Source organism: Ornithorhynchus anatinus, chromosome 2 (assembly GCF_004115215.2).
Source record: "Ornithorhynchus anatinus isolate Pmale09 chromosome 2, mOrnAna1.pri.v4, whole genome shotgun sequence".
Lineage (NCBI taxonomy): Eukaryota > Metazoa > Chordata > Mammalia > Monotremata > Ornithorhynchidae > Ornithorhynchus > Ornithorhynchus anatinus.
The window spans coordinates 122141531-122155808 of NC_041729.1; the positions used below are offsets into that span (position 1 = coordinate 122141531).

The following is a 14278-nucleotide window of genomic DNA, read 5'->3' on the forward strand; positions in this document are numbered from 1 at the left end:
GATCAAAATGATTCAAAAGGTCAGGGAGGGGGTAGTAGATGACTGCTACTATCATTTGGAGTAGGTGTTAGCGGTAGATCATATGAGTTTTGAAGGAAGGAAAAGAAAGGGGTGAGGGAGGTGAAACAGTACACTGTCTATGCATTTGGATCTCTTCTCTTTAAGCACTTGATGTTCATCTTACCCTTAGTTCCACAGCACTTAAATATATGTTCATTATCTATTTTAAGGTCCTTTTTTCCCTCTAGATTTTCAAGGTCCCTTTAGGCAGGGAGCATGTCTTCCAATTCTGCTATATTCTCCCAAGGACCTAGTACAGTGCTCAGCACAAAATGATCAGTAAATATCATTGATTATCATATGTGTAAGGACATAAACTACCTTCATAGTCTTACTGTCTAAAAGCTGTCATTCATGATCTAACCTGAGTATTCTATTGATTTTATACATTGTCACTCCTTTCAGACTACTCTATTTTTCTTGTATGTTCAGTGAAATCAGTTTCTTATCTAAGAACAAATTTTAAGATGCATTTTTAGAAGTACATTTGTGTCTAATTCTGGAAGAATCCTCAGAGAAAGAGTAAAGAAAAACATATAAACTACACATTCTGTTAATGTATAAACTGGCCTGAAAGCTCAGACAAACAGCAAATAGAAAAATCAATATAATGATCAATAGACTCAGAGAAGGATAAAATGGACGATAAACTAGTCCCATGATTAGCAAGCAGACAACAAGTCATAACAGCAACCCTAAACAAAGCACAATCAATGGCTCTAATATTTTCAGAAGGAACAAATCTAGTAGTTGTTAGAACATAAATCCAGGGGGACTAAACCTAATAGGTAAATGACTGTAAAAATGAGAGTAAAGCTATCCATACATAAGGGTGAAAGAACAGAGGTGGTAGCTATGTGAAAAATGCATAGGCAACGGAACCTCCAGATAAATATTTTTTTAAAGCACTAATGCTATTTACATATTGTATTCATACAAGTTGACACTTCGACAATTTTCCGCTACATATGCTCAGTTAAACAGAGGTAATAAATACATAATCCCTGAAGAGAGATTCCCTGATTTTTCTTTTTCTTTCTTAGTTTTATACTTACTGATTCTCAATTTAGCACACAAACATTGCTAGATGCACAAAAAAATCTCCACAATGTACAGTCAATTTCAAGCAAGGTAGTATTTGTTGATCAACTTTTAAATATGCAGTAGAAATAATACTCAAATTGATTGAATGATTTGAATTAAACAGCTGCCAAACTATAAAACTGTTCACAACAAAGAACTAGAGTTAAAATAAAATCGATAGTCTCAGTCTTTAAAATATCTGGTCATTTCTTTTAGGCTATCTTTCTCTACAAGACAAAATACATGGGATAATTGCTATAAAGAATGAACAACTGTTCTGTATTTTCAAAGGACTCTATTGGGGTTTTTTGAAAAGGAGCTTGTTAAAGAGACTATTTCTTCATAAGGGTAAGGTATTGTGTTGTAAACTCCTTTAGTAGGCCTCTGACCCTATCCCTTCTCTACTCCTAAAATCCCTTGCTCTTCATTCTCTGACCCCCATCCTTAACTGCTATTTTCAACCCATCTCTTTCAGTAGGCTTCTTTCCTCTGCTTTTAAGCAGGCTCAAATCACCCCCCATCCAAAAAAAGCCTGTATCTTTTTCCCTTCGTTTTCTCCAGCTGCAGTCCTATAACCCTGCTCTGATTCCTATACAAATATCTGGAACAGATTACGTAATCCATCTGGCTTATTTTCCTCACCTTCAACTCTCTTCTTGACACACTGTATTTAGGCTTTTGGACCCTTCATTCAGTTGAGAACACACTACAACACTGACCTCTGTGAAGCCACATTCAAGCAGTACATGCATCCCAAATTTTTCTTGATCTCTCAGCTATTTTGACACCATGGACCCTTCCCTTCTCCAAGAAACTCCATAAACCTCAATTTTGCTGATATATTAACCTTGTTTTACTCTGATCTCTTTGACCATTCCATCTCAGTTTTGTTCTCTGAGAAGCAGTGTGGCTTAGTGGAAAGAGCATGGACTTGAGAGTCAGAGGACGTGGGTTCTAATTCCGGCTCCAACACTTGTCAGCTGTGTGACTTTGGGCAAGTCACTTAACCTCTCTGTGCCTCAGTTACCTCATCTGTAAAATGGAGATTAAGACTGGGAGCCCCACATGGGACAATCTGATGACCTTTCATCTACCCCATTACTTAGAACAGTGCTTGGCACATAGCAAGCACTTAACAATGCCATAGAGAAGCAGCGTGGTTCAGTGGAAAGAGCCTTGGCTTTGGAGTCAGAGCTCATGAGTTCGAATCCCAGCTCTGCCACCTGTCAGCTGTGTGACTGTGGGCAAGTCACTTAACTTCTCTGTGCCTCAGTTACCTCATCTGTAAAATGAGGATGAAGACTGTGATCCCCACGTGGGACAACCTGATTCCCCTGTGTCTACCCCAGCGCTTAGAACAGTGCTCTTCACATAGTAAGCGCTTAACAAATACCAACATTATTATTATTATTATTCTCTGGGTTACCTTCTGCCTCTAATCTCCTAACCTTAGGAGTTTTGCAAGGCTCCGATGCAAGTCCCCCTACGCTTCTCCCTCTTCACTTAGAAAAGCAGTGTGGTCTAGAATAGAGCTCAGACCTAGAAGTCTGAGGAAATAGGGAAATAGAGGATATGTATGATAAGGATATGTACATAAGAGTTTAATGGGTACAACAGCCAATCTCATAGTCAACACAGAGGGGAGAGAGGATAAGGTAAATAAGGGCTTAATTAGGGAAGGTTTCCTGGATGTGGAGGTTCAAAAGCCTGTTGTTGGGTAGGGATTGTCTCTATTTGTTGCTAAATTGCCCTTGGAAAGCATTTAGTACAGTGCTTTGCACAAAATAAGCCTCAATAAATTCGACTGAATGAGTGAATGAATGATAATGATAATTATGGTATTAAGCTCTTACTGTGTGCCAGACTCTGTACTAAGCACTGGTGCGGATACAGGCAAATCAGGTTGGACACAGCCCACCGTCCCACGTCTCAATCCCTGTTTTGCAGATGAGGTCACTGAGGCCCAGAGAAGTGAAGTGACTTGCCCAAGGTCACACAGCAGACAAGTGGCGGAGCCCGGATTAGAACCCACGACCTTCTGACTCCCAGGCCCGGGCTCTATCCCCTACACCGTGCTGAGGGATTGGAAGATACAGAGAGTAGGATTTGGAGTGAGTGGGTTTGGTGGTTGTGGGAAATTAGCCTACGGAGTGCCTTAAAGCTGCTGTTAAGGAGCTTCTGTTTGATTTGGAGGTGGATGGGCAACCACTAGAAGTTTTTGACAAGTGGAGAAGATGTGGACTGAACACGTTTTACACAGAAATGATCCAGGCAGCAGAGCCAAGTATGAACTGGAGAGAGAAGAGGCAGGAGGCAGGGAGGTCAGCGAGGAGGCTGATTACAGTAATCAAGGTGGGAGAGGACAAGAGGTTGGATCAACGGAGTAGCAGTTTGGGTGGACGCTAGAGATGGTGAAGGTAGAACGGACGGGATTTCGCGCCGGATTGAATAGGCGGGTTTTGATGAGAGAGCAATATGTCGAGGATAATGCCAAGGTTGCAGCTACCATCTCTATGTGGATGATTCCCAAATCTCCCTCTCCAGCCCTGACCTCTCCCCTTCCGCAGGCTCGCTTTTCCTCCTGCCTTCGGTACATCTCAACTTGGATGTTACACTGGCGAGTCAAATTTGGCATGTCCAAAATGAAACTCCCCCTCTTCCCACCCAAAACCCGTCCTTCCCCTGTCTCTTCTGTCACCACAGAAAACGCGTCCTAGGCCTACCCCATGTCCTGCTTTTGCCCTGGAACGCCTTCCCTCCTCAAATCCTATAAGGCGTCTGATTCCGGATCAGAAGATTGAGGGTTCGTGTCCCTTCGTGGTTGCAATTTAATCGCCAAACTTATTCTCTTCCCCTCTTCAAAGCCCTACTTAGAGCTCACCTCCTCCAAGAGGCCTTCCCAGACTGAGCTTCCCCTTTTCCCTCTGCTCCCTCTGCTGCCTCTCTACCCCCTCCCTTCACCTCCCCTCAGCTAAGACCCCTTTTCCCCCCCTTTTCCCTCTGCCCCTCCCCTTCTCCCTTCCCCTCCCCTCAGCACTGTGCTCGTTTGTATATATTTTTATTACCCTATTTATTTTGTTAATGAGATGTTCATCCCCTTGATTCTATTTATTGCTATTGTTCTTGTCTATCTGTCTCTCCCGATTAATGGAGTAAGCCCATTAATAGGCAGGGACTGTCTCTATCTGTTGCCGATTTGTACATTCCAAGCACTTAGTCCAGTGCTCTGCACATAATAAGCGCTCAATAAATACTATTGAATGAAAGTCAGAGGAGCTAGAGTCTAATCCCATTCTGTCACCTGCTTTCTAGGTGACCTTGAACATAACATTTCTGTGGCTCAGCTTTCTCATCTGTAAAATGGGGATTTAATATTATTCTCCGTTTACTTAGGCTGCGAGCCCCAAATGGTGAGCTCATTGTGGGAAGGGAATGTGTCTGTTTGCTTTTGTATCATACTCTCCCAAGTGCTCAGTACAGTGCTTTGCATACAGTAAATACTCAATAAATATGACAGAATGAATGAACTGAATGAATAGGGATGGTGTCTTTCCAAATCAAAGAAAAAGTCATGACATTTGGATTCAAGTCTCTCAGGCAATTCTCACTGTATCACGTATCTGCTCTTTAATGGATGTGGGATTGAATGACATTACAAGTTTCAATTTACTCCCCGGTGTGTGGCCCTTGATGGAGCTCAAGAAATAATTTCCACAGGATACGGCGAATATTCCTGAAGCTCTTCTATGTCTTCACAAAGTTTGCTCCTTGTGGGAACTCTGCTCCTTGAAGGTAGGAATGATGTCTGACTATACTACTGAACCCTCCCAAATGCTTAGTACAGTATTCTGCACACAATACAAGCTCAATAAATGCCACTGACTGATTGTGTGATTGATATTCCTCCCATAAATGAAAGTAGCAATAGCAGGATTTGTGATGAGATGTGCCCAAATCAACTGAAATGTTCTGCAATTCTAATGTTTCCATCCATTTATTTTCTTCCCATTGAAACTGGACAAGAAATCGGGCAGGTTTAGGAGCCAACTAGTTGAGTATGTATGATTTTCAGGGCTATAAATGTGCATTCTACACCACTGAGTTTTAGATGGGTAGCACCTTCATAAGTAATCTGTTGCAGAAGCTTTATGGCACCTTGACAACCATTTGAGAGTATCCTCCAATCTGTCTTATCCACAACAAAGTTAAGCACATGTGTTAAGTAACTTATTAGGATGTTCTATGAAAAAAACTATATATTAATGACTATGAATTTCAAACATAGCCCTACAAAGAAAAGGAAAATAAGACAGAAGAAAACCAAGGTAGCATCTCAGTTCTGAAACTAAGAAAACTGAAAGAAATATTTAAAGAATGTTCAATGAGGAATGATTAGTCAGCATGAGGGTGTTCATGTCTTGGGGCTACCCAGAGAGAAGGGTCCTGCTTTAAACCTACCAGTTGCACAAAATAAATCAAAAGGAAAATATAATGACAAAGACTGACTGCTTTAGAAACACTACTCTTTGGGCAATTCTATCCTACCAAGTTTAATTTTGGTTTTCTCCTGCATTTTCATTTTCAATTTCTCCACTTTCTTTATGCAATCTTCTCTTATTCACTGTCTTAGTAACCTTTCATCCTCTAGACTGTAACCTTTCCCTCTAGACTGTAAACTCACTGTGACAGGGAACATAACTACCAAGTCTATTATATTGTACTCTCCCAAGTGCTTAGTGCAGTGCTCTTCACACAGTAGGTGCACAATGAATATGATTGACAAGTTGATAATATAAACTTTTAGCAGATTATAATGTATTCCCTCCATAAGAGGATTGAGGAAACATTGTTAAATAAGGAATATCCTCCACACAAATAGAGCAATTGAGTGATAGTAGTAATGTCAATCAATGTAATTGAGTGAGTCCTTCTTATATGAAGAACACTGTTCTAAACACTTGCTTGAGTACAATAAAACAGTGTTGGTAGATATGTTCCCTGCCCACAAAAAGGTTTCAGTCTAGAGTAAAGCATAGAAATAGTAATTATATTTATTTATGCACACTGGGAGAAATGCCCTGGACTAAATGAACAAAAAGCATATTAGAAACAGAGACATATTTCCTGTCTATAGGAGCTTGCACTCTAATGGGGAAGACACCCTAGAGCATTGTATGTATGTTCAGGTATAGGAATGTACATCTTACAAAAGAAGAGACTATTCAAGATGATTCCAATAATGGAAAATTTTATCCAATATATAATGATTGAAACGGTGGTGTGCTGTTGGTGGTGGCCTCTTACCCAGTTTCAATCACTCAGTTGTATTTACCGAGCACTTACTGTATGCAGAGCACTGTATTAAGTGCATGGGAAAGTATAATATAGCAGAATTGGTAGATGCGTTCCTTGCTCACGAGCTGACAGTGGAGAGAGTCTACAGTCTACAGTTCCTAGTCTAGAGGTTCAGTGACATAATCAATCAATCATTGGTATTTAATGAGTATGTATCTAGAGATATATTATTTTACTGTGTGTGGAGTACTGTACTAAGCCTTTGTGAAAGTATAGCATAACAGATTCAGTAGACACGATCCCTAGCCATGAGGAACTTAAGTCCAGAAGAACCTGTCAACAGTGGGACAATTCTGGTCCCCAGATACTGGTTACTCATGATGAAATCTTGCAAGGGAGGGAAGTAGAGGTGTGTAGGAGGGTCATTATAGAAGGGAAGGGACAAAGCAGGTGGGTTTCTGGAAAAAATGTTTCATTCATATAAGATATCTACATAAATCCCAAATGAGCAATCTTTCTCTAACGTCATCAGTCCTCCACAGAACCCTAGGTGGTTCAGGAGCCATAGCTCTGACTACAAAAGGATGACTCTTTAATTCCTAAAAAGAAATTGATGAGAAGCAGTGTGGCTCAGTGGAAAGAGCACGGGCTTTGGAGTCAGAGGTCATGAGTTGAATCCCAGCTCTGCCACTTGTCAGCTGTGTGACTGTGGGCAAGTCACTTAACTTCTCTGTGCCTCAGTTACCTCATATGTAAAATGGGGATTAAGACTGTGAGCCCCACGTGGGACATCCTGATTCCCCTCTGTCTACCCCAGCGCTTAGAACAGTGCTCAGCACATAGTAAGCGCTTAACAAATACCAACGTTATTATAAAGAAATTGATTTGCAAATAATGTTGGTATTTGTTAAGCGCTTACTATGTGCTGAGCACTGTTCTAAGCGCTGGGGTAGACACAGGGGAGTCAGGTTGTCCCACGTGGGGCTTACAGGCTTATGGACCCTCTGACCCTATATGAAACACAACTAAAATGGCTTAGTGTTGCTCCACCAAAAGCAACTTGCCTCATGTTGAAGGCTGAGTAGTAGCTCCTGTTAACCAAAGCATCAAAAGTGGCTTAATGACACTTCCTAGATCTGCACAGCTGAGGCTCCGCAGATGATTGGGAAGTTATAAATTCCTATAAATTGTATCAGACTAAAATTTTTCTGGACTTGGCACACTGCATCTCCAAAACTGACTCTGGAGTCTTAGTTGAACATGGCCTGGAAAGGTATTTAGCTGTTCTGGAATACATCACCATTAAGGGTTACATATACACATATAAATGTTTTTGTGCAGGCAGCTGAGTGCATTTGTGTGTGTGACAGATCAGTAGATCTCTATTGCCATCACCCAGATTTATTCTTCATGCCAGGGACTGCAAGGAAGTGCCAGTAAGGTGATATAAAGTTCATTACAGTGAAATGGATTAGCCTTCACAGCCTGAATCTGATTTTTATCTTCAAAAGTGCCCGACTATTTTCACAGCTTCAGTGTCAGATATCAGGGCTCTAGCAAGGAATATTCCAAATCTGCAAAATGAGATCACAATGAAGACTCCTGCCACAGTATAGTATGCTTCAGGAAAGCCAGTCTTCCAGAGCAGGTATATGGCTTTTGATAAAAATGAACAAATTCTACTTACTCTTGGCTATATTTTTCACATTATATCCACACTGCATATTCACAACCTTCTGTGCAGGAACGGGAACCCAGCAAAAAAATGGGACTCCACCTTGTTTTTCCTGGTTATAACTTTCTCTACCATATCAAGTAAATATTGATGTCCCAGTCTTCAGGGCCATATGCTTCATAGCACCACTTAGCTTTCTTTAAGATTTTGGTAAGATGTGATGTTGATCTCAAAAAAACTCCCTGAACCTATCTCTTACCAATCTTGGAACTAGAAAGCAAGCACTGCAACTGCCACGAAGAAAATCAACACTAAAGTCTGCACAAAAAAAAATTCAGAAGACATATTCTCCCTCAAACCCCCAGAACAACCAGCAAAGTCTTAAGTGAAAAACACCACCCCATAATCAGGACCAGCACCACTAGGTCCATGCCATAGGGACAGTCCTTTTAATCAGATCTGATGGCACACCGTTTTCACTCTAAGCCCAAAACCCACCCTGAGAAACACAATTCTGGCTAACCAGAAAATGATATTCAATCAATTGATCAGTGGCATTTATTGAGCACTTACTATGTGCAGAGCACTGTACTAAGTGCTTGGGAGAGTACAACAGAATTAGCAGACACATTCTCTGCTCATAACAAGCTTAATCTTGTAGCTGAAAACCCAATATTTGTACTTACAGCTGGCCTCAGCATTAGAATATCTGTCAGTGCATCTTCTAAAAAGCAGTATCACATGGCTGTTGGGATGTGTACAAGTTGGACCGGGCTGGGTCAGTTCAGGACTCTGCTCATAGTGACAGCCCACAGGAGACTCCCAAGGGCTGGTCTGCATGATGCCTGGACTGAAACGGGGACTTGGGGTCCCAGCAGTGACGGTAGCATGGTGGGGGTCTGGGCAGCAAACCCTTGGTGTGTGCTTTCCTTCAGTTTATCCAGGGTCATATCTTTCTGGGAGCCCTGCTGAATGATGAAATTCCATTTGAATGATAGGAACATCCTTAATAACTTCTTTTTATTTGAGAAATAGAAGATAGCATTGGTAATTTCAATCAAATATTTCATCATTTGCAGAGCACAAGGAAGCCACAGCTATTTAGTTTTCCAATCCCCTGAGGTATGGTGACCTTTTTCTATTTCAATATCAATACCTATCCATGCACTGAAATATACCATTATGATCATTTTGTCAGTCTTTGGTGGTATTGCAATGAGTCTATCAGTATTCCTCAGTTATGGAGCATATACGCTGATGATGTAGCAAATATATGGCTAAAAATTGATCTAGATTCACAGTTTAAAATAGTTTATTTTGTCTCGGGACTTTGGCATAATCTAGGTTCTCAACTAAGCGTTACCCTCAACAGCCTCTGGTTTTCCACAGAGCTGACACAGAACCAATGACGTTTGAGAGCAGGTTGATCGACCTAGTGAGCTGCTGTCCTCTTTCTCATGTATGCGTATCGGTGGATGGGGAGGGTCCCTTAAAGGGCTAGGAAGGCAGAGGTTGAACACTATATTCAGGGCAAATTAATAGTGTCTTCTCACCCTAAATCTAGCCCAAACAGAAACTAAATTCTTTGCTCTGTTTGTGATATTTTTGTGCTTCGTAAGTTTTGTTTTTAATTTCCACTGTTTGTTTAAAGAAGGAGATAAAGACCACTTTATGTCTGTGACATTCCTAATGGCTTATAACATGGATGAGGAGTAAGCCATATTTTTCATTGATGACATCTGATAGAAATATTATTTCCATGCCCTAGCTGATGCCCTTGCTGCCATAAGTATCTTTGGGATCTTTCTATTTATTTTCTAGAATCTGGCCAATACTACAAATAACCTAAAGGAACAAGTAAAATGAGCAAGGTACTTTGAGTGAGGAAACTCAGGTGAAAGGTCAATAACAGCATGAGGCTTACTGTGTGACACTGGGCAGACAATTTAACCTCTCTGGTTCTCAGTTTCACCCTCTGTAAAATGGGTATTAGATTGTGAGTCTCGTGTAGGACAGTGATTATGTCTAATCTCATAACTTTGTGGTAACAATAATAATTATGGTATTTGTAAAGCGCTTACGATGTTCCAGGCACTGTACTAAGCATTGGATGCACTTTACTAGTCACGTTTACCCCAGAATTTTGCAAATAGGGCTTAATACACTCTACAAGTATTATTTTAAAATTAAAATTCAAAAAAAACCTAAATAAATGGAAACTTTTGAATATGTAAAGTGGGATTTTGTACATTCAAAGGTTTCTATTTCTTTCCATATATTACAGGAAATTGGGACAAGATCATCACTCTTCTGTAGCCAACCTCCAACAATTATATGAGTAATCAGTCCTGGTAGGCCAAAAGATCAGTCAGAGCCAGAGATGCATTAATAAAGCTTGGACCCTGGAATGGGTCATCTAGTGGGGTCCTCAAACTCAACCTCTGATGATATCATTAGGGTACCACCAGCCAGAATGGCTGCAGAGATAATAATAATAAAATATATAATAATAATATAGTATATTATTATTTTGACATTATTTAAACACTTACTATGTGCCAGGCTGGGGTAGATATGAGCAAATTGGGTTGGACACAGTCCCTGTCCCACACGGGGTTCACAGTCTTAATCCCCATTTTACAGAAGAGGTAAGAGGAAAAAAAAAGTGAGGTGACTTTCTCAAGACTACACAGCAGACAAGTGGTGGAGCCAGGATTAGAACCTATGACCTTCTGACTCCCAGGTCTATTCTCTATCCACTATCAAATGCTGTTTCCATTAGCCTAGAAATTGTGGGTAGTCCGGCAGGGGGTTGGGGGGGGGGGGGTGTGGTAGGAAGGAAAGAAAAAGGAGGAAGCAGGAAGAATGAGGACTGATATTTTTCTTACCTTGCCTATCTCTCTTTTCTACTACTTAGCCCTTTTTCTTACTCTTCTGAAAGTGAAGGAGGTTGAGGGGCGTGGTGGGGAATGAAGTAGGGTGACAGGGATCTCAATCGTCCCCCAGTCATTATGATTTGCAACAGAAAGTGGAGTCACACCACTTTTCAGGCAAATGTCAACACTTAGATACTTTTGCCCTTTCTATATACTAGTGGCTTAATGAGCTCTTCCAACGAATCAATCGATTATATTTATTGAGTGCTGACTGTGTGCAAAACACACAAGCAGCACTTCAGAGAGTACCATACAGAATATAACAGAACATTCCCTGCCCACAATGAACTGACAGTCTAGAGGGGGAGACAGACATTAATACAAACAAATAAATTATTGATATATATGTAAATGCTGTGTGGCTGGTTGTGGGTGGAGGGTGAATAAAGGGAGTAAGTCACGGTGACAAAGAAGGGAGTGGGAAAAGAGGAAATGAGGATTTATTCAAGGAAGGCAACCTGGAGGTGATGTACCTTCAAATAAGGCCTTGAAGGTGGGGAGAGTAATTGTCTGTTGGTTATGAAGAAAGATGGTGTTCCATGCCAGAGGCAGGATTTTGGCTAGAGATCGGCAGTGAGCTAAACGAAATGGAGATACAGTGAGTAGATTGGAATTAGAGGACTGAAATGTGTGGGCTGGGTGTAGTAGAAGAGTAGTGAAGTGAGGTGGGAGGGGCCAAGGTAATTGAGTGCTTTAGAGGGGATGATAGGAAATCAAGGAGATTCACCTAGGAATGGAAGAACTAGGGGAACAAACACCAATGATTAGCACCTATTTGTGTAATCACTGTCTCCTGCAGTACTAACTGAGAAGAAAGAAAAGAAGACTAAGGCAGATTTTAAAGGAGATTCTGGGGCATGTTATTCAATACCCTGTAGCCAGGCACGTCATCCAAAACTCTATAGGCAGGCACTCCAGGATAGCCTTACAACAGCCGTTTTAAGAAAAATTCCATCTTCATAAGGTTGGTGGAGGCCCATGGTAAACTCAGGGCCCTGGATCATAGCCCAGTGAGTCCCTGCATTAACTCAGCCTTGGTCAGATCTTTAAAAGCACCATCTCCTCCATGGATCTATCCAGGTATACAAGCTGTCTGCTTCGTCAGAAGATTTATATTGGCTCATTTCAATTGCACTGCTACTTTGCTGATCTAGTTTTCTATTATGGCAAAGTTCATTAAATCCCTGTCTGAAGCAGTGCATGGGCAAAACAAAATGCAGTGCTAAGGCAATTATCTTAGTATTTTGGGAAACAAATGAACAAAAAATGTTAAGGGAAACATTTTTATGTTGATTTATTCATAACAATGGAAATTCACTTACTAAGTGTTATTTTGGATACTCAGCCTCCTTAATAATTTTGGGGCACCATGCCAATATCAAATCTGGATTAAAAGCAAAGGGCTGGAAGGAACATAGTTTTTGACAAGTTTTGAAACTTAGACAAAGTATATATGAAGTAAGGGTATTCAACCATACAAAACCCTTGACTTCATGAGTGCAATCTCCCGATCCTGCTGACCATTATCTACCCATCAATATGGTGATCTGGATCAAACTCATCATTGGTTTTAGACATATCACTGTATTCAAAAGAAATGACAGAATTCACCACTCTGACTGAAATCAGTACAGGAAAAAAGTAATGAGCTAAACTCTGGAACAGATATAGGATAATCATATTGCACACTGTTTCTGTCCCACATGAGGCTCACAGTCTAAGGAGAAAGAAGAATAATTCTTTAATCTCCTTTTATATAAAGGTATCATGTGTCACAGAGATATAGCATAGCCTAGTGGAAACAGTATGGACTTGGAAATCAGAAGACCTGGTTTCTAATCCCATCTCTGCCAGTGTCCTGTTGTGTGACATTGGGCAAGTGATTTAACTTCACTGTGAGTGGAATGAAATACCTCTTTTTCCCTTCCTCGTAAACAGTGAGCCCCATGTGGGATATGACCCGATTATCTTGCATTTACTCCAGAGCTTAATATAGTGCTTGGTACAAGTAAGGTCTAACAAATACAGTGAAAAAAAGAGCTGTTAAGTGATTTAGCCAAGGTCAGACCAATAGGCAAGTGTCAAAAACTCATTTCTCTTAGCTCCCAGTCCTTTGCTCATTTCATTAGGCCACACCGACTGGATTATTATGTCGGCCTCCTCTCTGATCTCCCTTCCGCCCATCTCTCCAGTCTATTCTTCATTCCCGCTGCCGGGCGGCTCATCCTCCTACAGAAACGCTCTGGACATGTCACTCCCCTCCTCAAAAACCTCCAGTGGTTGCCTATCAACCTTCGCATGAAATAAAAACTCCTCACTTTTGGCTTCAAAGCTCTCCATCACCTTGCCCCCTCCTACTTCACCTCCCTTCTCTTTCTACTGCCCACCCGTACACTCTGCTCCTCTGCCCTTCACCTCCTCACGGTCCCCTGTTTGTGCCTATCCCACCGTCGACTCCTGCTCCACCTCCTACCATTGACCTGGAATGTCCTCCGTCCTCACATCCGCCAAACTAACTCTCTCCCCCTCTTCAAAGCCTTACTGAGAGCTGACCTCCTCCAGGAGGTATTCCCAAACTGAGCCCCCCCTTCCCTCTGCTCCTCCTCCCCTCCCCATTCTCCCCTCTCCTGACCTTTGCTCTTCCCCCTTCCCCTTCCCCCAGCACTGTGCATATTTGTATACATTATTTATTACTCTATTTACTTTGTTAATAATGTGTATATATATCTAAGATTCTATTTATCTTGATGATATCTATGCCAGACTGCTTGTTTTGTTTTGTTTTGTTCTGTTTTGCTTTGCTGTCTGCCTCCCCCATTTAGACTGTGAGCCCGTTAATGGGCAGGGATTGTCTCTACCTGTTGCCAAATTGTATATTCCGAGCACTTAGTAATGTGCTCTGCACATAGTAATTGCTCAATAAATACGACTGAATTGATGAATGAATAGTAGCACAACTGTGTTTTTGTATATGCAAAATAATGGCCAATATTTAGAATTACAGAGACATCTTGCTATACAATCAATTGAAAAACACAAGGCCCTAATTTTATCTTTTAATTCTATCTTCATTCTTAATAAAGAGATGCAATATAGGTCTGGTTCTGGGTCTCCATGAAAGCCATGATGTAGGCTCAGTTTACCACTCCTTATCACACTTCTATGTAGCCCCACTCAGAAGGAACCCTATCCAGGCATAGAGGGTGGTGCAATCATTGGTCATATTTGC

At 41.2% G+C, this 14278-nt stretch overlaps 1 pseudogene; it reads right to left on the reverse strand.

Moving 5' to 3' along the window:
- Nucleotides 1–7942: 7942 nt before the first annotated feature.
- LOC114805430 lies at nucleotides 7943–8953 on the reverse strand (annotated as a pseudogene).
- Nucleotides 8954–14278: the final 5325 nt, after the last annotated feature.